The sequence below is a fragment of the Diceros bicornis genome, chromosome 9 (genome assembly GCF_020826845.1).
Source record: "Diceros bicornis minor isolate mBicDic1 chromosome 9, mDicBic1.mat.cur, whole genome shotgun sequence".
Classification (NCBI taxonomy): Eukaryota; Metazoa; Chordata; class Mammalia; order Perissodactyla; family Rhinocerotidae; genus Diceros; species Diceros bicornis.
Window position 1 is genome coordinate 23,911,530 of NC_080748.1, and position 23,503 is coordinate 23,935,032.

The 23,503-nt window shown below is 39.7% G+C and overlaps 1 protein-coding gene across 1 annotated transcript in view; it reads right to left on the minus strand.

Moving 5' to 3' along the window:
* LHFPL6 (LHFPL tetraspan subfamily member 6) overlaps positions 1 to 20,589 on the minus strand; it is a 278,027-nt gene extending 257,438 nt beyond the window's left edge. Inside the window, exon 1 of the mRNA XM_058548069.1 lies at positions 20,502 to 20,589. The gene's annotated coding sequence lies outside the window, so the exon portion shown is untranslated. The remainder of the gene's footprint in view (positions 1 to 20,501) is intronic.
* Positions 20,590 to 23,503: the final 2,914 nt, after the last annotated feature.

A 23,503-nucleotide genomic window follows, 5' to 3' on the forward strand; every position in this document is an offset into this window, starting at 1 on the left:
TGCTGCTGCAGCAGAGTGCCAGCACTTAACTGCTATGCCACAAGGCCGGCCACTCTCTGAATGTATTTTTTGTGTGTGTGATGAAGATCAGCCCTGTGCTAACATCTGCCAATCCTTTTTTTTTTGCTGAGGAAGACTGGCCCTGGGCTAACATCTGTGCCCATCTTCCTCCACTTTATATGGGACGCTGCCACAGCATGGCTTGCCAAGCGGTGCGACGGTGTGCAGCGGGGATCCGAACTGGTGAGTGCCAGGGATCCGAATTGATGAACCCCAGGCTGCCGCGGCGGAGCATGAGTGCTTAACCACTTGCGCCACCAGGCCAGCCCCTCTCTCTGAATCTGTTTTAATAGAGGAGTTATTCTATCAAGTTTTTCAAAATCTTTTCCAAAGTGGTTGTACTAATTTATACTCAACAAGCATAATGTGACATTATGCTCCCCATCCTCACACACTCTTGGTTGTGTGGTAGAATTTCATTGTGGTTTTAATTTGCATTTTTCTGATTATTAATGAGGTTGAGCACTTTTTCCTATGCTTATTGACAATCAGATATTCTCATTTGTGAATTACCTACCCAAATCCTTTGCACCACTTCTATTAAGTTACATAGAAGGGATTGAACAGATAGGTAGATATATTAGGGATAACGGAAGCCATGTTTCTTACTGTTTGAGAAGGAGTTACAGTCACAGAAAGGAAGAAAACTAAAATGAATCCTGTGGTGTTGGTTGGAAATAGAGAGATTGACATAAATTCATGGTTTTCAATATGTGTAGGCATGTAGACATGTAGATGTCTATGTAGGCACGGAAAGTATGAGATGACCCTGGAATATATTATGACAGAAAGAAAGCAAAAACTCAATGACGGAAACGTATCGAAAGGATGCAGAAGCCAGTTTGGATGGCCTCCCCACTGGTCAAGTCTAAGAATTTAATCATAAAAATAAACAATAGCAATAGATTATGACTCATTGAATAAAATAGGAAACTATAAGTCCTTAACAAACAAGTTTTAAAGTTTGATGAGAAATGGGATATTTACATAGTTTCAACTTACTACCCATGAAACACTTATTAAACAGAAATGAGAAAGGGGTACTATTACAGTGAAGGATTCTGTTAGACACTACCTTAATCAAATCATCAAAATGAGTATCATCAGTATACCAGACAAATTAAAATTCTGCACCACCTGGTCAGATGCAATAGGAACACCGCGTCAACTACCGTGCTTTTCGAAACTACCAATGATGCACGCTGAATCTTATTATGAGGTAACAGCAGAGAAAGCGAAATTGAGGAACATTCTATAAAATGACTGGCCTATAATCTTCACAAGTGTCCAAGTCATAAAAGTTGGGAAAGGTTAAGAACTGTCCCAGACTGAGGGAGAATAAAGAGACGTGGCAAATAAAGGCATCGTGTGATTCTGAACTACTTCTTTAGTGAAACTTGAATGGGCTCTGAGGATTTTTTTTTCAAGTCCATCAAATAATTTACTGCCATTCGACCTGTGTCGGATGGGCTAGCAGAGGGCTGGGAGGAGAGTAAACAGCTGGGGTGCCGTGGCGTCTGGGACAGTTCATGACAGTCTGTGCAAAGCATCCGTGGGAGGGTCTGCAGTCACCTCTATCCACCGTCTCTGGGCTGGCTGGGCTGTGACGGCTCTTCTTTCCTCCCTCCCTCCCTGCCTTCCCTCCATCTTCCCACATCTGTGCGTCCTCCCCTCACCCGGCGCCTCCACGGCCTGCGCCTGTGCCTGGGCGGGGCACAGAGGACCCAGAATGGACGCGGCGGCCGCGGCCGTCAGGAGAGCAGGCGCTTGCAGCTCGGGCAGTCGCGCATCAGAGTGTAGAAGGCTTGCTCCACGCCAGCGCCCGGAGCCGCTGGGTCACACGGGTCCCGGTTGCGGGGGCAGATGAGGGAGGCCCAGAGGCTCGTGAGCTGGAGCCAGAGCCAGAGCGGCTGTTCTGGCGCGCCTGGCCGACGTCTCGGTGTAGGGGATGCCATAACTGCTGTAGGTCCTGCGCCTGTCACCACTCGACGTGCGCGCACTTGTTCCCCGCCAGCACCTTGGACACGTCGTCCGAGTCCTTCACCCCCTTGATCTGCTGCCTGTATGATGAGTGTTCTCAAAGGGCTGGGCGGTATTGATGCTGAACACACAGAGCCAGGAGATTTACACAGCCATTAGATTTTCGATGTTAGTTTCCCGACTTTGATGTTTCTATTGTGGTTATGTTTGTGGGAAATACACACTCAAGTATTTGGTGTGATGGGTGTCAGGTTGGGATTCGATTTTACTTTATCACAACCTAATCGGTTAGCCTGTTACTATTTCGTGGACGCTGGCAGAAGACCTAAGATGCCCGGTCAGGGACAAGTATATTATTACTTATGGCACAGGAAGCAGCATGAACATCACCATTTGCGTCTGTCCTCCTTTCCCCCAAAGTCCCATGGGGACAACACTGAGGACCGAGGTGGTACCTGCACATGCAGTGGGTTGCAATACACGGAGAAACACTGAACTTGGGGAACCCACTGTTTTATAGCAAACAGTAAGCTTGATCTTTGCCGAGAACATTCCCTCATCTCTCACTGCAAACAGACCCTAACATATACCCAAAGGAATAGAGCATGTGTCCAGTCAAAACGTGTACCGGAATTTTTGTGGCAGTATTCATATTATTCCTACTATTTCAAGATTGTGAACAACTCAAACGCCCATCCATGGTAGAGTATAAGGTGTATTCGTAAACTGAATAGTGTGTAGCAATGAAAAAGAATGAACTACTGTTACATAAAACAACATGGATGAGTGTTACAAGCGTAAGGTTAAATGAACGAGTAGAAATACAAAAAAATATATAGTGTATTGTTTCATTTATATAAAGTTGAAAAGTGGGTGGAACTAGTTTATGGAGTTGGAGGGCAAAGAGGAAGGATCCTAGAGGTAGTGACTAGAAGAGGCATGAGGGAGCCTTCTAAGATGCTAGTAATTTTTTTTTCTCCCTCTTTGTGGTGGTTAGGTGGTTGTGTTCATTTGGTGTTGGTTGAGCTGAATACTCACGATACATGCGGTTTTCTATGTTTTACTTCAACAGAAGATTTAAATGTGAAAAAATGCTAATGTGTGCCCATTGTATAAGTGAAACAATACAAAGATTTGCAAAGGAAATGCTAATAACTTTGCCACCTGCCTCGTCTGCTGGGGTGTCCTTTTTTTTTTTTTTTGGTGAGGAAGATTAGCCCTGAGCTAACATCCGATGCTAATCCTCCTTTTTGCTGAGGAAGACCAGCCCTGGGCTAACATCCGTGCCCATCTTCCTCTACTTTATATGGGACGCCGCCACAGTATGGCTTGACAAGCCGTACGCAGGAACCTGTGAATGCTGGGCCGCTGAAGGGCAGAGCCACACTTAACCACTATGCCACTGGGCCGGCCCCATGAGGTGTCCATTTTTAATAGACCAGTATGCATTCTTCTATGTTTTCTTCTAGTTAAATAAGCAAATATAATCATTTGTACACGAATATCTCTAGTTTCTCTTTTCTGTTTCATTGTTTGCTCTTATTCATCATATGATACATTTTATATACTTTAAACTCTAATATTTTTATTTGACAATTTGTCATGGACTTTTCTATAAGTCAGTAGCTATAGTTGAAACTTTTATGGCTAATTTTTCTACGCACCCAATTATAATTTTACATAAATAAGAACATATACTGTTGTTTGTTTTTAGTGAAGCTTTTTTTTTCTATGTGTTCTCTCTTCCCCCATGTGATTTCTCTCACTTCTGGAACAACCTGGTATTTTTTTCCCTACTTATATTATCATTTATAAATATATAATTTGTGTATATAATCATTTATGTATATAAAATGGAAATTTATACACAAATGTATAAAATATGTTCATATTAATATTCTCATCCTTATTTATTTTATTTAATATTTCTACTCTATCTTGTTCCCAAAATACATTTAATGTAGCACTTTTAGCCATTTAATAATCAAAGCTTCCTAACATTCACAGTGTTGTATAAATGTACATAGCTGTTCTAAATACAGCATTTTAAAGGTAGAAATAATGTAAATAGTTTTATTTTTCATCACACTTTGAATATTATATGAGGCATTTGGGGAAAAAGTACTTTCTCTGAATTAAACATAAGGCTTTATCAGGGCATATTGTTTGTACCTACTGGAAGCAAATGGAAATAGTAGGCTCAATCATATGCATTAACTTTTCTGCCAATATCTGCATTTTATTCTCCTTTCTCTGGTGGAGAAAAACCTCATTATTAAATCATTAATGTTATTGCTTATAAGGAGTTATAGCCAGTTAACTAGGTATTCTTTCATTATATTTAATTTAAATTATCTCTTACCGTTTGAAGGATATCATAATTTCAACAGGCAGATGTTTGCTTTCTATTTTTTTTAAGAAAATTGCCCTGTAAATTGACATATATTTCTTCAGAAATCTAGGCTAATTCACATGTGAAATTAAAATGAACTCAGTGGCGTTTTATGGCATTTTCATATTTTTTAAGAAAAAAAGTGATATTAGCATTATTAGAGTTTCCAAAAATTTACCTTCCTTTAATAACATTGGGAATGAGGAACTGCACAATGACTTTAAAAGAAAGTCTCAATTTAAAAATTCATCATCATAAATTTGTGTCAAGCATGGCAAAATATGTACACATACTTTTTAAGTAATTTCTACTTTGATGTCGATTTCCTATCAGAGTAAGGTGATTTATAAGCTTTTTATTGTTAATAAGAGAAGTAATAATAGTGTCTGTCCTTTACCCTAAAAAATAGGAAATAAGCTTTAGAAATAGGACTCTGAGGAGCCAGCCTGGAGTTATACAAGAGAAAGAGGGAGGATTTCTCCTTGTATGTCATCCCTCATCTGATATGTTTTCTAGGTCTGAGGTCCCAAAGAGAGATTGGGTCTGGTTTGGGGCCCCTGCCAGGGGTGACAGGATTTGGACACTTTTGTTCAAGACATTTCTGTTAATTAGGCTTTGGAATCATCACATCTTCATTAAAGAGCCTCCCCTTGAGAAAAACTGCTTTCTCTACTCTGAGATTATTAGAGCACACTGTCTTTGCTCTGTCAGATATAAAGTGTAGGCTGCACTCAGTGATACGTGGTCCACATTTTATGAGGCCTCTGATCACACCTTTATCACACCAAGATGCCGGCACTTCATAAAAGTTGCTGTTCACCTATTGCCACTCTTTTCCCAAGCTTTTCTCTCTTCTCTCCCCTGATACAAAGCACCAGCTGGTTTTGGTGGCTCTGTTCCTTGGCCTTGTGATTGAATTTCTTGTTTAGAATGAACCACTCCATCTCTGATAATAGGCAGCTCTTTAAACAGACTGGCTGAAAACTGCAAACCAAATAACGCCAGGGGTCAGCTATCCATTATGAGGGATGTAATCATTCATAATCGCATGCCAATTGCTGGAGAGCAGTTCAAATTTTGCTAACCAGTCACTGTTGACAGCTTTGCTATCAAATCTCCGATGATAGAATCTCACCTGACTTAGGTCTTGCTGTTTCTGTGTAATTATTGCTTTAAGCTGACAAAAAATTGTATTGCATTAATATTTAAAATTAAAATCAATGATTACTCTAGCAGAGTGACAGAATGCTGCTGTTGAATGCCCTTGAATTTCTCATTCATATTAATTTGTAGTTTGTAGAGAAAGGGTTTACCAACTGAACTACACACATATAATTCAAATATTGATTAAATGAGCCATAAATCTGTGATCATGAAAGAAATTGCTTTTAACCATCTGTGTTTGATTTTATGGTCTTTCTTAGCATTTTCAAAATTCATCATATTTCAGTAATAACGTGTAATGTACTTTTTCTAGTAGGTTAGTTGTTAGCAAATATTTTCCAATATTCTGACCAGCATAAATTTGTTTTAGGTTGCCAGGAATGACATAAAACTTTCCAGTGAGATCTTTACCTAAAGGCACAATAACCTTGATCCCAATATTAACAGCATCAACCGTGATTCACTGAATATGTTTTAAGAACCTGGGACTGAACTAAGAATCTGATTTTCCTTAGTATAGGGAAATGATGCTATTGATCCAAAATTAGTAGAATCTTTAATGTGAATTGTTTTTCTTGATTGTGGTGATTAACTTCCACTATGTTTAAGCTGTAAACACATATCTCATGTTTGTAACATTAGATGAACATGTGCCTATAGAACAGTAATTAAAAATCCACCATTCTAACTGGATGAATTTGTAAATTCCAAACAGAAAACTTGCTTTTTGTAAGAGAACAGTTTATTTATTTGTTCATTAATGAATATTTATTGAATGTATAAGGCATTATAGTAAAACTAAATTATTTACTGATTTACTAATGTAATGTAAATTACTATTTACTAATTTACATTACACTGAAATTTTTGCTGGGAGTATATAGATGAATAACCCATATTCTTTAACTTCAAAATGTCTTATTATATGCTACGAAATTGATGAGGCATGTATGCAATAACCATAATACAAATTCCACTTTTTGTGTATTTGTTTTTTTACAACCTCACTAGGTTTGTGAGAACCAGAGACAGAGTAAACAAAATTATTGTAGAGATGAAGTTTCTTTTGTGGGCCTGTCATATTTGGAGATGCTTTCACTTGAGAAGCACACATGCTAAAGGCAGAGCCACCGTTAGTGTGTATCAGAATCACCTGGAGGACTTGTGAAAACAGACTGCTGGCCCCCACCCTCAAAGTTTCCCATTCAATGGGTCTAGGGTAGGGCCTGAGAATTTGCATTTCTAACAAGTTTCCAGCTGATGCTGAAGTTCCTGGTCCAGGACCACACTGAAAAACTGCTAGATTAGAGACTTCTCAAATTGGTTAGTAATAAAAACTGCATAGGGAACATTTTCTGTTTTCCTTTTTTAACTTTTCCTTTTTTTTCTTCCTTCCTCTTTCCTTCCCTCCCTCTGTCCCTCCCTCTGTTTCTTTCTTTCTTTCTTTCCTTCTCTTTCTTTCCTTCCTTCCTTCCTTCATTCCTTCCTCTTTTTTCCTTTTTGATATCGATCTTCCTCCTCCTCACTCTTAAGAGATTCAGTGTGTCTGTGCCAAGGATCAAAAATCAACACTTTCAAAAAGCTGACACTATACGTGGCTGAACTCTGGGTTAGCTAGTTTTCCTTTCCGCTGTACTAGGGAAAATTAAATAGGGGAGAGGATTGAGTGCACATGGCACGTAAGCATAATATAAAGGGATTGGTTTAATAAAATGGAGAATTTGTTTGTGCTCTTTGATTTGCGCTAAAACTTCCCTCCATAAAACACCTAGATGAGTGTCCTTAGGTCTCCAAAGGTGGCAGAGTTTAGAACATTCTAAAAGACCAGTTCTAATTGCTGATGGGCTGTGCACTCCCAGGGCTGGGGCACATTAGGAGCTAAGGGTGGCACTCCATAGGGGCAGTTATGAGGAATGACTCTGAATTACTGTGACCTGTCCTCCACCTTCTCACATCATAGATGTTTTCCTATTTTTAAGCGACTTCAAGGTCCTATGTCATTTTTCACTCTCACTCTCCCTAATCCAGTAACAAATCTTTGTGTTTCCAAAACTGGACTATGAGAACACCACAGATAGGTGTGGGGCACCTTCTGGGAGCATCAGTTCTAATTAAAAAGTGCACTGCCACGCTATCTCTCAGAAAAGACTCTAAAGCTGAGTATTTCAAGCACCATAGAAGTGTATGTGTGCATGCATGTGCCTGTGCATGTGTATGTGTGTGTTTTATACTTTTGTGCTGGTAGGATAGTAATGGTCCTTCTAGTCACAATGTTTGCAACTATTTTTTCTGATTGCTAAATAGTCAAAATGGGTGTGGAAGATGGCAAAACTAGCCCTGCAATAAATTATGTAATTTCCATTACCTAAATTGCCTTCATTATCTGTGCCTACACAACATGGCTGGATGATATCACACTGAATTAATAGATTTAATGCTTCTTGTTACCAGTAGAACAGCCTGTCCTGTAAAATAAGCTTGTACATAATCAATTACTGAACTATTTAATATGTAAAAGGATGACCAAACCTATCAAAACCTGAATCACTTCTTGTTTTTAAAATGGTATCTTATACCTGTGTTAGTCAATAAATAAGACTGGAAGTGGTCAATATAATTGAGATATGGCAGATGATTTTAAATATAATAGCATTCTCCTTGGAAACTGCCCATAGAGATTTGGTGTTTCTTTCTGCTCCAAATCATAGACTCATGCCATCGAAAGGAAATTCAATTTGATGTTCCACCAAATGGAGAAGTTTCTTCTGGACCTTCCTGAGGGATTGTCAACTGGCTCCTGCTTTACCCCTTCCTGTGAGAGTGAACATACGACCATTCCCTTGTTGGACAGTTCTGAATGATAGAAGGCTCTTCCTTTCCAAAATTTTCATCAAAATGCTAATCCTTCTTCCATGAGACAAGTCTCTCTGATTCCAAAGCCCATATTGTTTTATAGTATCACATGGCCTCTGAATGAATGCCTACTATGTGGCAAGAAGTTTGCAAGATAATTGTTAGGAACAGAAAAATTAATGAAACCCAGAACCTCTTCTTAAGGCCTTTATAGTCTACTCATAGAAGAGATAATACATGCACATAATTATTTATAATTAATGTGCCAAAAAGAACCTTTAAGTTCTATGAAACTTTGTTCAAATGAGGTAAGAAGGATGATACCCAAATAGAAGGAGGTTTCATGAAGGAGAAACCTGGTAGGTGGAGATACAGAGGTAAAGTGGGGAGAGCATTCAAAGCAGAAGAAAGGGCATGTGCATAGTGCGGATGGGCACTGGGCATGTTTAGAAACAAGGGATGAAAATGCTTGGAGTGCAACATAAAATAAACATAGGGCAGCACTGAGAGTGAAATGTAAGGATGTATTGTTCAGATGGGTTGGGGTCAAATGATAGAGCACTGGAAGCCAGAGACAGCAGTATGGATTTGATTCTCCACACTAGTGTTCGCCAAAGTGGGGCATAAACCCCAGGAGGTACGTAAGAGAATGCATTGGGGGTGAGGAGATGTCCAAACTTCATTTACTTTTGATTTTTAATCTTAAAAGGGAAAGAAATTAAGCATTACTAAAATTTACTCTATTGATTGACTCTGGTTTCCCCTCTGTCCGTATTTCAAGGTCACATGTTGCATTTCATGTACAGTGTGGAAGGCATCCTGAGGGAAGAGTGGGAGCTCCATAACGCTGAGGGATTAGGAGGGACCCTTCACTTTTTGCTAGTTTTCAATGAGTTTCACACTGGAAAATGCTACCTTTCGGTGAGTTTTCAGATTTGGTGGCCCAGTTAGGTGGATTTATAGACTACGTCATCCAATTTTAACTAAACTCATTCTCACAAAGTATTAACCAAAATTTTCAAAATTAATAAAGCCTATACATATACCATAAATATGAATAAATGCATATAAGATCTAGGAATATAAAATAATTAAGTAATATAATATCTATAAATTATATGCTAAGTAAACATGTATGATATAATATTAAAGACAAAAATTTCGAGAGCTAAAAAGTTATTTGAAATGTTAATGAATAAAATAATTATTCACAATATGTTTATTTTCTCTTGACCTCAACCTTTTACATTTTTATGCCTGTTTAAGAATGTATCTAACATATTAGTACAGTCATAACTTAAATATATATTTATAAATGTGTGTGGGGCTATACACTGCACATTCTTAAAATGTTTAACCTGAGAGGGGGTGATAGTTTTTAAAAGTCTGAGGACTACCACTTTACATTTTGGAATAGGGATTCATTAAAGATTTCGATCCAAGCAGTGATACATCAACTCATCAAGATATATCAAGAACTGTATTTAAGAAGAAAAAAGGTACCAATGTGCTATAAAACAGACTATTTATAATGAGCTATAAGAGACAAAGAGGAGAGATGGCTAATAAATTGTTGAAATAATTCAGGGCTGGAGTAAGGGAGATAGCAATGGAAATAGGAAGGAGAAACTAGATGTAGACACTGTGGAGGTAGGACCTACAGGATTTCAAAAAATGATTCATTACAGGGGAAAGTGAGAGGAGTAATGGAGACGAACCAGAGGGAACTATGAGTTTCTCCTCCGGATAACTGAATGAGGGGCGAGGACATTAATAAAAACAGAAATGCTATGTCTTCAGTTTGGTTTGGAATAGAATATTTTCTTAAATTGGGTCATGGTTTATGTAAACAAATCAGTCTGTCCATTTGTTCATATTAATTTTTAAATTATTCAGCAAATACTTATTCAACTCCTACTACATTTCAGAAACTGTGTATAGTACTAAGTATTCAAAGATGAATGGGATGGTCTAGCCCCAGGGAGCTCGCAGATTAGTGGGCGTAATAAAAACATATTGATAATGATATACAGTGTGAGAAGTGCAATGAGAGAACCATCTGTAGGGTGGTTTGAAAGCACGTGGAAGGGACACCTGGCCTGACTGGGAACATTTTGGGAGATGAGACTCCTGAGCGGTCTACAAGAATGAGTACGTGCTAGTCAAGGGAAGAGGAAGGGAATGTGTCAGGCAGAGGGGATAGGATGGCACAGCACAGTGTATGCGGGAAGCTCAAGCAGAAGAAGAGTTCCACAGAGATCAGATTCCCTGTGACAGCTGGACTGCTGAATTCTGCTCAGAGGCCATGAGCTCACATATTCTGGGGGAAAAAAAAAAAAAGAAATCAACAGTAACAATTAAAAGCAGAAGGCTGTCAGGCCTAGGGTGACAGGGGGCAGCCAAACAGAAAGAAGGGGAAATATATAGCTTATATGCTAAAGCTGCAGTGCAGAAGTTGAACAATGAAAATACTAACTGTGGCTATTTTAATTGCAGACACTACTATCCAGTGATTAAACGCGGTACGTGTTAAATAAGAGAGGCCAGCTGGCAAACCCACAGATTGGGACCACAAGCACAGACAAGTAAACACAGTTAGAAGCTAGCTTCTGGACGATACGTGCAGCCATAGAAGGAAAGAGGACACAGCCAGAGCTCCAGAAGGTACGTGAACTTTTACACATTCCTATTAAACTATGTATTTATGTATATGCACGTACATGTGTGCGCCAGATGAAACTTGAAGCTGAAAGGGGATAGGAAATGTGTGAAAAGGTATATGCTTTATCTGAGCATGTGGAACTATTTTGCATGAGACATGGGTGAGAATGAAGGATTACTGTATAGTTCCACTGATGGTGGTGTGAAATAACTCAGATAAATGTGGCAACTATGTGTTATTTTACAGATTATATAATACATCTTGCATGTGTCTCATTTCATCCAATCCTCATTACTCATTAGCCCAGGTGGTATTATAGCATTTGCAGACGAGAAGATTAAGAATTGGAGGCAAAAGTTTCCCAGCGTTGTATGGTGGCAGGGCTGAGATTCAAAGCAGGTTTTCTGACTCCGAGACCAGAGTGCCTACCACCTTACCAGTGGGTTTCATATGGGCTTCATGGAAGTCCAAGGGGTTTGCAGTTCTCTCTCAGGGGCAGCATGGTGGACATTGGTAACTTTTCAGCTGTCAAGAATCATTCTCCCTCCCCATTGTGACAACACATCGATATCCTTTTGGAGAATTATCATTTGATAACTGAGGGTTTTTTTTAATGTATAAAGCTATCTTTATACATTACATTATAATGTATAAAGATAGCTTGACATCTGCATTCATTTTCATTAATAGTCAATACATTAAAATTTTAATAGTAAGTTGTAGATACAGTTTATATATTAAGTAAATCTACTTACAAATATAGTGATTGTTAATTAATACTCAATTCTTTTCTAAATTTAAGATATTAAATCTCCCCAAGCATTTAAATACAACTGATAAATTTAATTCATATATTATTTTAAACATTTAATATCAGTCATACAAATTATATGTTCTCCTAAATATTTAAAAATCTTTATAAACGTGATTGATTTACTTATCTAAAACTTTTCAACTTGAAATAGATATGTAATATATCTAATTTTCAAAAGTACTTCAAACAGGTAAGCAGGTGGAATTATAAGTCTAACACACAAAATATCCCTAAGTAATTAAATAACACTTATAAACCTAATAAAGATTTGATGACAGATTTATTTAAACTTACGAATTCTGTTAAAAACTTATTAAGTAATATTACACCTTTTTTAAATTAAATTGACACACAAAAATTTCAAATTGAAATTATAAGTTTAATATATTAGATTCAAAAACAAAACATTTTTAGATTATTGTATACTGTTCGAATTTTTCATTTTCTTTCACATTTATTTTCTGCAGTTGCGATTACCTAGATTTGCCCTTAACATTCTAAATTGGTACAAACTATTGATTCCAAGGAATTGATTTTATCATTATTTTCTCTATGCTTATTTATTTATTTATTTTTTTTGTGAGGAGATCAGCCCTGTGCTAACATCCGCCAATCCTCCTCTTTTTTTGCTGAGGAAGACGGCCCTGGGCTAACATCGGTGCCTATCTTCCTCCACTTTATATGGGACGCCGCCACAGCATGGCTTACCAAGCAGTACTTCGGTGCGCGCCTGGGATCCGAACCAGCGAACCCCGGGCCGCCGCAGCGGAGCGCGCGCACTTAACCGCTTGCGCCACCGGGCCGGCCCCTCTATGCTTATTTTTACATGTTCCTAGAGTTGCTAAGTCATTTATCATTTCTTTGCTTAAAAAATTTCAGGCTGTGGTTAGAGACTATGGACAGGGACCTGGAACCTAGTGCCAATTTCCGGAATAATTCTACTCGAGCTGCCTGTTAATACACCAATCCTGTACATACAGAGAGGAGGCTTTTTAAGTCCTTGCCTTTTCATGCAAACTGTTTCATCTGGCTACTACTTAGCCATTTTGTTTTTACTGTAACTCTGACACAGATCTTATTATAAGTCCTTTATAAATATAATTGCCTAATTTGGGTACACGGCATCATATACCCACCCCACCTCCCACCCCACCCAGTTGCAATTAATCTCTCTGTCTGCTCAAAGTTAATTGAAATCTGCATGACTGCCCCTTCCATTCACCTGTGCTGGGGTTGTAACTAATCTCTTTACTATTTAGTTGGAATTTGCACCTTTTTTATATAGATTATTTCCTTATCTGTCTCACAGACCATATATTTATAGTTATTATGTTGACGAGAATTACCTCTCCACTGTTGTGTGCTGTCAAGTTGGGACTGTAAATCATGGTGCCCTGACCAATGGATGGGCACATGGCCAAAGTGGACTCGCTTCAGGACTTTGAGCAAAGGCAGAAAAAAGAACTATTGGCAGGGCCCTAAAAACGGCCAAATGGTTCCAGCCACTGAGATCCCCTGTTGCTGCTGGTTCCCAGCTGAGTCTTCAGCCCTTCCTTCAGGTTGGGCTACCTCCATAGCCTTCCAGTAAATTACCCTGTCTGTTACTTTGCAACCTCCAAAAGTCCAACAGATACAGGCAGGCAAGGGGGAGCTGCATAGATGACAAAGGGGGTGAACTAAGCAGAGAAAGGGCTCCAGGGTTACCCCTGCTTCAGTCAGATTAGCAACACTTTTATCCTTTCTGCAGATTTCATTTGAAAAAGGTTTGAATTCATTTTATCACTAAAAAGGTTTGAAATTGTTACATCCATGACTGCTAAGTTTTCAGTCATGAAACCTTAAAATCAAAGAATTTTAAGGAAAAATTGAAGGATGACAACTCTCGCAGAAAATACGTCTGAATAAAAAAGGAAACGAGAAACTTGAGGCAGCTTTCAAAATTCATGAGATATAGGAGAGAAGAGAGAAATTAGGATAGATTTCTGTGTGAGAAGCCTCGATGCCTCAAGATTGAGGACTAAGGAGCAAAGGGAAATAATAGGAGGTACGTGACATCACTACTTCAAAGTTCCTGAGGGAAACACACGGCAAAGACAGTACACGTTACAAGGACTTCTACAGAGAAATTGATTTAACTAAAAATGAAAGCCAAAAATTTCATACTTGATTTCTCAACTTTTCTAGAAACTAGCACATGGGCATGTGATTTAGATTCAGCCAACCAGGCACACAAAGATAGAAGCACAGTCCAAGGACACAAAGAAACTGGCGCTGTGGGGAATTTTTCCTAGAGGTGATGTTTGTAGCACATCAGTTTGCAGCGATAGCAGTGCCAGTATGACCAGTCAGAGGCACAATGTACAGAATCAGCCACAGAATCCAGGGTTCAGCTTGGAGGCCAGTGACATCCTCAACAAACTGCTCCTGGGGAGTAATTTCAACCATAGTTCTGGCAACATGGCTTCCTTTTGTTTCTGCTTATTTTCTGAGCTTGATTCTCCAGTTTTCACAGAGATTCTTTGATTTGTCCGATAGCAATTGATCCTCAAGGAAATGATGGGGAAATCTAGTATTTGCTTTCTGTTCTGATTGGTGCTGAAGACAGTAAAACTAGCTAGTATTAAGGGATGGGATTTGGGTAGCCTATGGCATGCAATGACTAAAAAGTTCATCTAATTTTCACCTGTGGTCACTCTGGAATAATAGGTCTATTAATGGCAAGACTTTGGAGGACCAGGTGGCCTCACTTAGATGGACATTCTTAATAATCAGATGAACAAAATCAGCAGCACTGTGGATGTCAGTCATCCTTCTTTCTAACTATCCCCAAATTTGCTCATTGGGCCCAAGAACAAAGTAAAGTAATGACAGGGATGTAGACTCAACAATATGGATTTCCTTTCACCTGACTACCACCACTGCTGAGGGCTCAATTTGCCAGCTGCAGCCAAACTTGAGCCTCCAGTATATTAACATACCCCAGGAGGACTAGCAGCCATTGCATAGTTAGATTCTTTTCGTCAGGTAGGGAGAAATATTTTGTTCTATTGAACTAGAATCATACTTGAATTTGCCTTCTTTTTCTACCAGCCATTGACTTATTGAATGCTTTATTTATTTATTTATTTCGCGAGGAAGATGAGCCCTGAGCTAACATCCATGCTAATCCTCCTCTTTTTGCTGAGGAAGACCGGCTCTGAGCTAACATCTATTGCCAATTCTCCTCCTTTCCCCCCACCCCCCCAAAGCCCCAGCAGACAGTTGCATGTCACAGTTGCACATCCTTCCAGCCGCTGCATGCGGGACACGGCCCCAGCGTGGCCGGAGAAGAGGTGCCCTGGCGCGCGCCCGGGACCCGAACCCGGGCCGCCAGCAGCAGAGTGCACACACCCAACCGCCAAGCCACGGGGCCGGCCCTTGAATGCTTTATTTACCACCATAACTTTGCATGCAACATTGCTTCTCACTTAGAAAATCACTTTACAGTGAAAGAAGTATTGTAATATCCATGGAATTCATTAGTTTTATTGTGTATTCCATGATGGAGAAGCAACTACAAAATAGTGATAGGAGCTATTAATTGATTGATTACTGCAACAGTGAGAAGATAACACCTCATAAGTTAGGCGCAGGCTATTTTCTAAACTAGAGATTAGTATTTGTCCTGTTTCTCCCATAGCCTGAATATATGAACTAAGAACAAAGGGAGGTAGGTGGAAATGGCACCTCTCACTGTATTACCCACTTGCAAATCTTGGTCTTTATCACCAAAAGTATGATACCACTACTGATGCTGCCTCTGGAATTCTGTGCTGCTTAAACTTCTACTGCCACCTGATAGTATAAGAATAGATGCATGTAACTGCAGAGACTAGTACTTGTGATTAAAGGTGTTAGGGCCCTAGGAAAAAGAACTTGTACCAGGAGTAGCAACAGTCGTCCCATTGAACTGGATGATGAGACTCCTGGTGATACTGGGTGAACAGACAAAAAAGAGGGTTATGTGGTTGTGCAGAGTGACTGATCCTAACCCTGAACAAGAGGGAGTTTGGGTTTTTGCTATATAGTAAGAGTATATAGCATAGTAAGAAAGGGGTAAGGACAGAACCTAGACAATCACCTGAGTACTTCCTAGGACTTCCATGTCTGGGGCAAACTTAAAAGAAAAGTATAGTAACTTAATACGGCCAGAATCAGCAAAGGCCCAGGCTCTTTGGGCATGACAGTTTGGGTCACCTCACCAGAAAAAGAACTTTGGTCAGCTGATGCGTTGGCTGAAAATAAAGAGATCATGGAAAGGAAAGAAGTCATACATTCCAACAACAGCTTTGTGACAGTTGCAGAAATGAGAACCATGACATTTAACTCTGTTTTCTATTCTGTCTTTTCTTTCTTGAATAACACTTCATATAGGATGAGTTGTTGGTGGTTACTTTACAGTTTAGTCCATTTACACAGTTGTGTCCAAGTTACACAACACTGGGGAAAGAGTGTAACAAAACAGGAAAGATTTGGCTTTGAGCTGAACAGAAAAACAGATTAGATTTTGGGTTATTCCTTCGGGAAGAAGGTAAGTGAAATTTTGATTATGTGGTGAATACATGCACTATATTAGGCAAAAATATTTGTTAAGCCTAAGTATAGGAAGAAGAGTATATGTTGATCTGGTCTAACTGAAGGGATAAACTGTGGTGGACATTTGCCATTTATTCATCTATTTATTTATTCATCTACATTTATTTATTAGTGGGAGTGGGGTTCCATAGTATATGAATACTCTCTCTGTTCCTTGGTAGTGGGCACAAATCTGTTACCTAAGCTCTGCCAATGAGAAGCATCTGTCCTGGACTTTGAATCAAGAGAAAGGGACTCAAAAAGCATAGACAGCGGAGAATTCTTCAGGCGGTGGTAACATTTTAAGCAACTTAGTCTCCAGAGACAGCCCTTGGCAGTTGTGCTGTGGAGGTATCCTATGTCTAGGGTCAGAAGTGTGGGTAGAGTGACCTGTCAATCCCAGGCTTCAGCAGTAATGACAATGGGGTCCACGATGAGTTGTTCTGTGGGGTGATTTTGGTGATGGTTGTGTGTGCCCAGCCTCCTTTTGTTACTGCCTCTCTTCTGAGCATGGTTCTTCATCTTTCATATTGATTCTGAAATTTACCCAATATCCTTTTGTTAAATAAACTTCTATTTAAATCATCCATAGTCAGCTCCTATTGATTGCAATTAAGAACTCTTAACTCATAAAGCCATAAAACTTCATTTCAATACTTTTCATTCTATAAGCCTTTAGTAAGAACATATATTGTGCAAGACATTGTGGTGGAAACTAGGAAGGCAAAGATGAGTGACACAGTCCCCATCATCCAGGTACTTAGAGTCTAGTGGGGAAATAAGAAATCCATAAATAAATTTTAAAAATAATGATATGACACAAGTTATAATAGGTGTTATATATTAAGTGCTATGGAATTTGCATGAGGGATCAATTAATTCCGCTCAAGGACGGATGGGGAGCTTTGTGAAGGAACAGAGAAGAACTGACATTTGAGTGGAGCCAGAAGGCCAAATAGAATTTCACCAGTTTCACAGGAGCAGACATTCCTGGAAAAGTGGGTTGTATGAGCCAATGTATGGAGACTTAAAAGTCTGTAATGTGTTTGTAGCCCGGAAAACACAGGCGGCTTGAGTGTTGCAATCACAAGCATGTGCCTAGAAGTAACAAGCATGTGCCTAAAGCGATAATCTGAGATCTGATTATGAAAGCCTGTGTATACCATACTAAAAAGTTATTTTATTTAATGATTGCCGTTATGGTTTTTAAAGCAAACAAGTGATAGGACCAAATCTATTTTAGAAAAACAATGCTGGTGTCAGCGTGAAGGTAGTAAGAACCGTGTCAAGGCAACACCAACATAGAACACATTTGAAAGTTTAGCTTCAAAAGTTTTGGCCTACATTCCAAGTGAGAGGTGTACACAACTCAAAACCAAAACCAAGGAAGCAGTAACAGAATTTGATAACTAACTGCTAACTCAGCTGGTAACTAGCTATGTGATCTGAGGTTAGCCATATATCCTTGAAAAGATTTCCTTAGCCTTGGATTACTCATCAATAACAGAGTACTAATTACATGATAACATGATAATGATCCTTATGTTGCAGGGTAGTTATGAAGATAAGAATAGTGTATTAAAAGGATCTAGCACTGAGCCTGATTCTCAATAAATTTGGATGCTAAATAATAGAAGCTATTATTAATACAGTGAAAAATGTAGAGGGCTGAAAAGTCTATTGTATTCTACAATTCACTAGACATGGCTTTAATAATGCCATATTATATTTTGATGAAGCCACAGTGGCCAATATAATGTGACTTCCACTTATTTCAGAAGCCAAAGAGCAAGATAGCTTAAATAAAGGAGAAGAGAAGAGAAGAGGGGGAAATTGAAGCCCTCCTTTCAACTGTTACTTGGAAGCTAAGAATCTCCACATTTTACTCTAAGCACGGTTCTTCTGTAGTTATGTAAAAATGCTTTACTCTTTTACATGCATGTATTTGTTCTCGCATTAAATTAACATATTTAGGTCAGAACTTGTCTTTTAATTGTTTTAGTGTTCTAGTACATTAAGGAGCTCAATATACAAAAATATCTTTTACATTTGCAATTTATCTTCAATAATATACATCTATATATATAACATAGGTCTCTGATGAGGCTTACCTGAATATTCATTTTAACTGTTGAAAAATATTGATTTTAAGCACTTATATAGTTAGCCTTAGAAAATATGATAATTAAGTAAACATTAAAAAGTGTTTTTTACATACATATGGCTCTAAATATTTTTAAATTTTACAATAATATCCCTGTCTTCATACTACTACATATTGCTTATTACATGTTACATCCATAACTTCAAATTATTTTGTTTCTTTTTTTTTACAATTGTAAATGCAGAGAAGTACAAATAAACAAAAAAAGTGGGCCTTAATTATTGTATCTTAATAAGCTCTGTTAATATGTTCAGTAACACAAGTAAGATTAGAAAATTTCAATCCATTTGGAAGAGTACAAAATAAAAAGGGGAAACTTCCCTTCCACAAGAATGCCATCCTGAAAAACACTCTAAATTTACACGTCTCTATTTCACACGCACAAGTGATCACATCATGCACGCTCTAATACACCTTGTTTTTTCCACATACTGTATTTTGACATTCTTTGCACATTAGCATTTAAATCTCCTTCATAGCAGGTAACAGTTGCGTAGTATTCTACTGAGTGAGTGCACCATAACTGATTTCTTCAGTCCTTTATAGATGGACACTTTGATTGTTTCCAGTTTCCCTTCCTCCCTCCCTTCGTGCCTCCCTCCCTCCCTTCCTCCTCAGTAGGGACATCAAAAACACCTCCAGACATTGCTAAATGTCCCCCAAGGCCAAAATTGTCCCAGGTTGAGAACTACTGTTCTAAGCCATGAACATATGAATTATCTAATGCTACATAAGAAATTACCCCAAAACTTAGCCTCTTAAGAGAACAATCATCCTAGTTTCCGTGGGTTAGGAATTGAAGAGGGGCTTGGCTAGGCAGTTCAGGCTCAGGGTTTCTCATGAGGTTACAGTCAGATGTTAGCTAGGACTGCAGGCCCCTGAAAGCTTAATTGGTGCTGGGGGATCTACATCCAGGCGGCGGGCTCTCTCACAGGCTGGCAAGTCAGTGCTGGTTGTTGGCAGGAGGCTCAGTCCCTCTTCAAATGTGCCTCTTCCTTCTTTCCTTCTCCCTCTCGCTGTTTCTCTCTCCCTCCCTCTTTCCTTTCTTTCTCTTTCTCCTTCCTTCCCTTCCTCCTTCCCTCCTTCCTTCCTGTTTCTTTCCTATTACAAACCATGATGTGAGGAATGTCTTTGTCCATATGCTCTGGCATATTTGCATTACATCCATAGTAAATTCCTAGCGGTGAGAGTGCCGTGTTGTGAGGACATACAAACAGCCCTGTGGAGAGTGTATGGCCTGTAAATTATATCTCAATAAAGTTTTTAAAAATCTAATATAAATTGAGGGACTAAGTCAAGATGGCAGCGTAGGCAGACTCTGAACTCACCTCCTCCCGCGGACACAGCCAATTTTCAACTACTTGTGGAAAAATTACCCCTGAGAAAGAACTGAAAACTGGATAAGAGGAACTCCTGCAACAAAGCACAATCCTAATTGAGGTGGAAGAGGCAGAAACTCCCTTCTGGAGAGGAAAAACACCGCCTTCATAAGCCGCAGCGCCTCATAGCCGCCCAGGAGCAGCTCACAGGTACGGAGCCCTCCCTGGAGGCGCGGGGCCCTGAGTAGGGGAGCGTCCCTGCTGTGAGCATTTTGTGGACCCAGCACAATTGAGGCGAGTGGCACAATATCTGACTTTGCCTGCTACTAAAACATTGAGGAGTACCCCCCGAAAAGCTGGTTCACAAAGAAATTAAAACCAGCTCTTAAAGGGCCCACATGCAAACTACCGGTTTCAGAAAGCAACTTAAAATCACCAGAAAGAAAGGTAGCATAGTGCTTTGGTGAAACGAGACTCACCTAATAGGCCCTGAGTGCATCTCGGTGAGAGGTGAGACCTCTCCAGGGACTGGGACATTGGCGGCAGCCACTGTTGTGGCCTGGTGTGGGCGTGTGGACACAGACGCCATTGGAGTCCTCCCTGAGGCCTGCTAGCCCAGGGTCTGCCCCACCCACTAGAGCACCGATTTAATCCAGCTCAGCCAGGGCTGGCAGCCCACCCTAGAGACTGGCCCCACCCAACAACAAGCCCTCAGGCAACTTGTGGGCCTGCATAGATTGGTGACTGGATTCTCTGCAGCCTGGCAACTGAGCTGACTTCAGTGGGGCAGGGAATGCACAAGGAGTGGGTGGAGAGTGTGGGGCGGTGGTGGAGGGTGTGGGGCTCCCACCATGGAGAGACTGGGTCAGCTTCGGGAGCTTGGGGTGCCCACACGGCGCAGGACTGTGTTGACTGTGTGTGTGGATCTGTGGGCAGCAGGGCTTGTCAGCTGCAGAAGACTTGTGCTTCTCAAAGACCCACATAGGGGTTTGACCCACCTTCCAAAGCCTGAAACAATTGGGTGGTTCCGTGCCTGAGGCCAGCCCCACACAGCTGCAATCCTTAGGCAGCTGATAAGAGACCTAAAGTCTGGAGGCTTATAGCAATTGTAAGCCCCTGAGCCTAACAACCTGCCATGCTGAGGGCCTACTCACTTAAAAGTAATACGGCAACACAAATGTGGTATTAGAACTTGCAGCCAACTGTGCTGGGGCTCCACACACCTGATAAAGAGACTGAAGGGCCCACAACAACTACAAGCAGCTGAGCATTACAACAGCTGGCCAGGGGCATAGATCAGCCTCCCTGGGCACCTACAGGGAAAGCAAACAGGCCACAACAGAAGGACACACATGGCACACATAGGGGTCACCCCTGATATGTTGAGAACTGAGGGAAGCACACTGCAGGGCTCCTAAGCCATCACTTACATAAGGTCACCTATCCAAGAGCAGGAGACGTAGCTGACCTACCTAATACATAGACACAAGCACAGGGAAAGAGGCAAAATGAGGAGGCAAAGGAATACATTCCAAGTAAGGGAACAGGACAAAACCCCAGAAAAGGAACTAAGTGAAACAGAAATGAGCAACCTACCTGACAGAGAGTTCAAACAAAGAGTGTTAAGGATGCTCACTGATCTGGGGAGAAGAATAGATGAACTCAGTGAGAATGTCAACAAAGAAATGGAAGATATAAAAAAGAACCAATCAGAAATGAAGAATACAATACTGGAAATGAAAAATTCACTAGAGGGACTCAAAAGCAGAGTTGAGGACACAGAAGAAGGGATCTGCGAGCTGGATGAAAGACTAGAGGAAATTACCCAAGCTGAACAGGTAAAAGAGAAAAGAATTAAAAAGAGTGAGGACAGTCTAAGGGACCTCGGGGACAACATCAAGCACACTAACATCCGTGTTATAGGTGTCCTGGAAGGAGAAGAGCGAGATAAAGGGGCAGAAAATCTATTTCAAGAAATAATAGATGAAAACTTCCCTAACCTAAGGGAGGAAACAGACATCCAGGTACAGGAAGCACAGAGAGCCCCAGACAAGATAAACCCAAAGAGGCCCACACCAAGACACATCATAATCAAAATGTCCACAATTAAAGATAAAGAGAGAATCCTAAAAGCCATAAGAGAAAGACAATTTACATACAAAGGAAACCCCATAAGGCTATCAGCTGACTTCTCAGCAGAAACCTTACAGGCTAGAAGAGAATGGCATGATATATTTAAAGTGCTAAAAGGAAAAAACTTACAGCCAAGAATACTCTACCCAGCAAGGTTATCATTCAAAATGGAAGGAGAGATCAAAAATTTCCCAGACAAGCAAAAATTAAAGGAGTTTGTCACCAAGAAACCAGTGCTACAAGAAATGTTAAAGGGAATTATTTAAGGGGAAAGGAGAAGACCACAAATAGGAAAAATTATCTATTTCCATGACAAGAACATAATGGATACAAATGCACAAAAAAGAGGTTAGATATGATATCAAAAACATAAAAAGAGGGAGGAGGGGAGTTAAAGAGCAGAGCTTTCAGACAGAGGTCAAACTAAAGAGACCATCAATTCTGTATAGAAGAAGAAAGGAACAGAGAAGGATGACTAAAACACTGAGAAAAAAAAGTTAAAAAATGGCAGTAAGTACATACTTATCAATAGCTACTTTAAACGTCAATGGACTAAATGCTCCAATTAAAAGGCATAGGGTGGCTGAATGGATAAAAAAACAAGACCCATATATATGCTGCATACAAGAGACACACTTCAGACCTAAAGACACTCACAAACTGAAAGTGAAGGGATGGAAAAAGATACTCCACGCAAATGGCAATGAAAAGAAAGCTGGGGTAGCAGTACTCATATCAGACAAAATAGACTTTAAAACAAAAACTGTAAAAAGAGACAAAGAAGGGCATTACATAATGATCAAGGGAACAATCCAACAAGAGGATATAACACTTGTAAATATCTACGCACCCAATGTAGGTGCACCTAAATATATACAGCAATTATTAACAGACATAAAAACAGAAATAGACAGTAACACAATAATAGTAGGGGACTTTATCACTCCACTTACTCCAACGGATAGATCATCCAAACAGAAGATCAATAAGGAAACATTGGCCTTAAATGACACACTAGAACAGATGGACCTAGTAGATGTGTACAGAGAATTCCATCCAAAAAGAAGAATACACGTTCTTTTCAAATGCACATGGAACATTCTCCAGGACTGATCACATATTAGGCCACAAAACAAGTCTCCATAAATTTAAGAAGATTGAAATAATACCAAGCATCTTTTCTGACCACAATGGTATGAAACTAGAAATCAACTATAGGAAGAAAATCAGAAAAGCCACAAACACGTGGAGATTAAACAAAATGCTACTGAACAATGACTGGGTCAACGAAGAAATCAAAGAAGAAATCAAAAAATACCTGGAGACAAATGAAAATGAAAATACGACA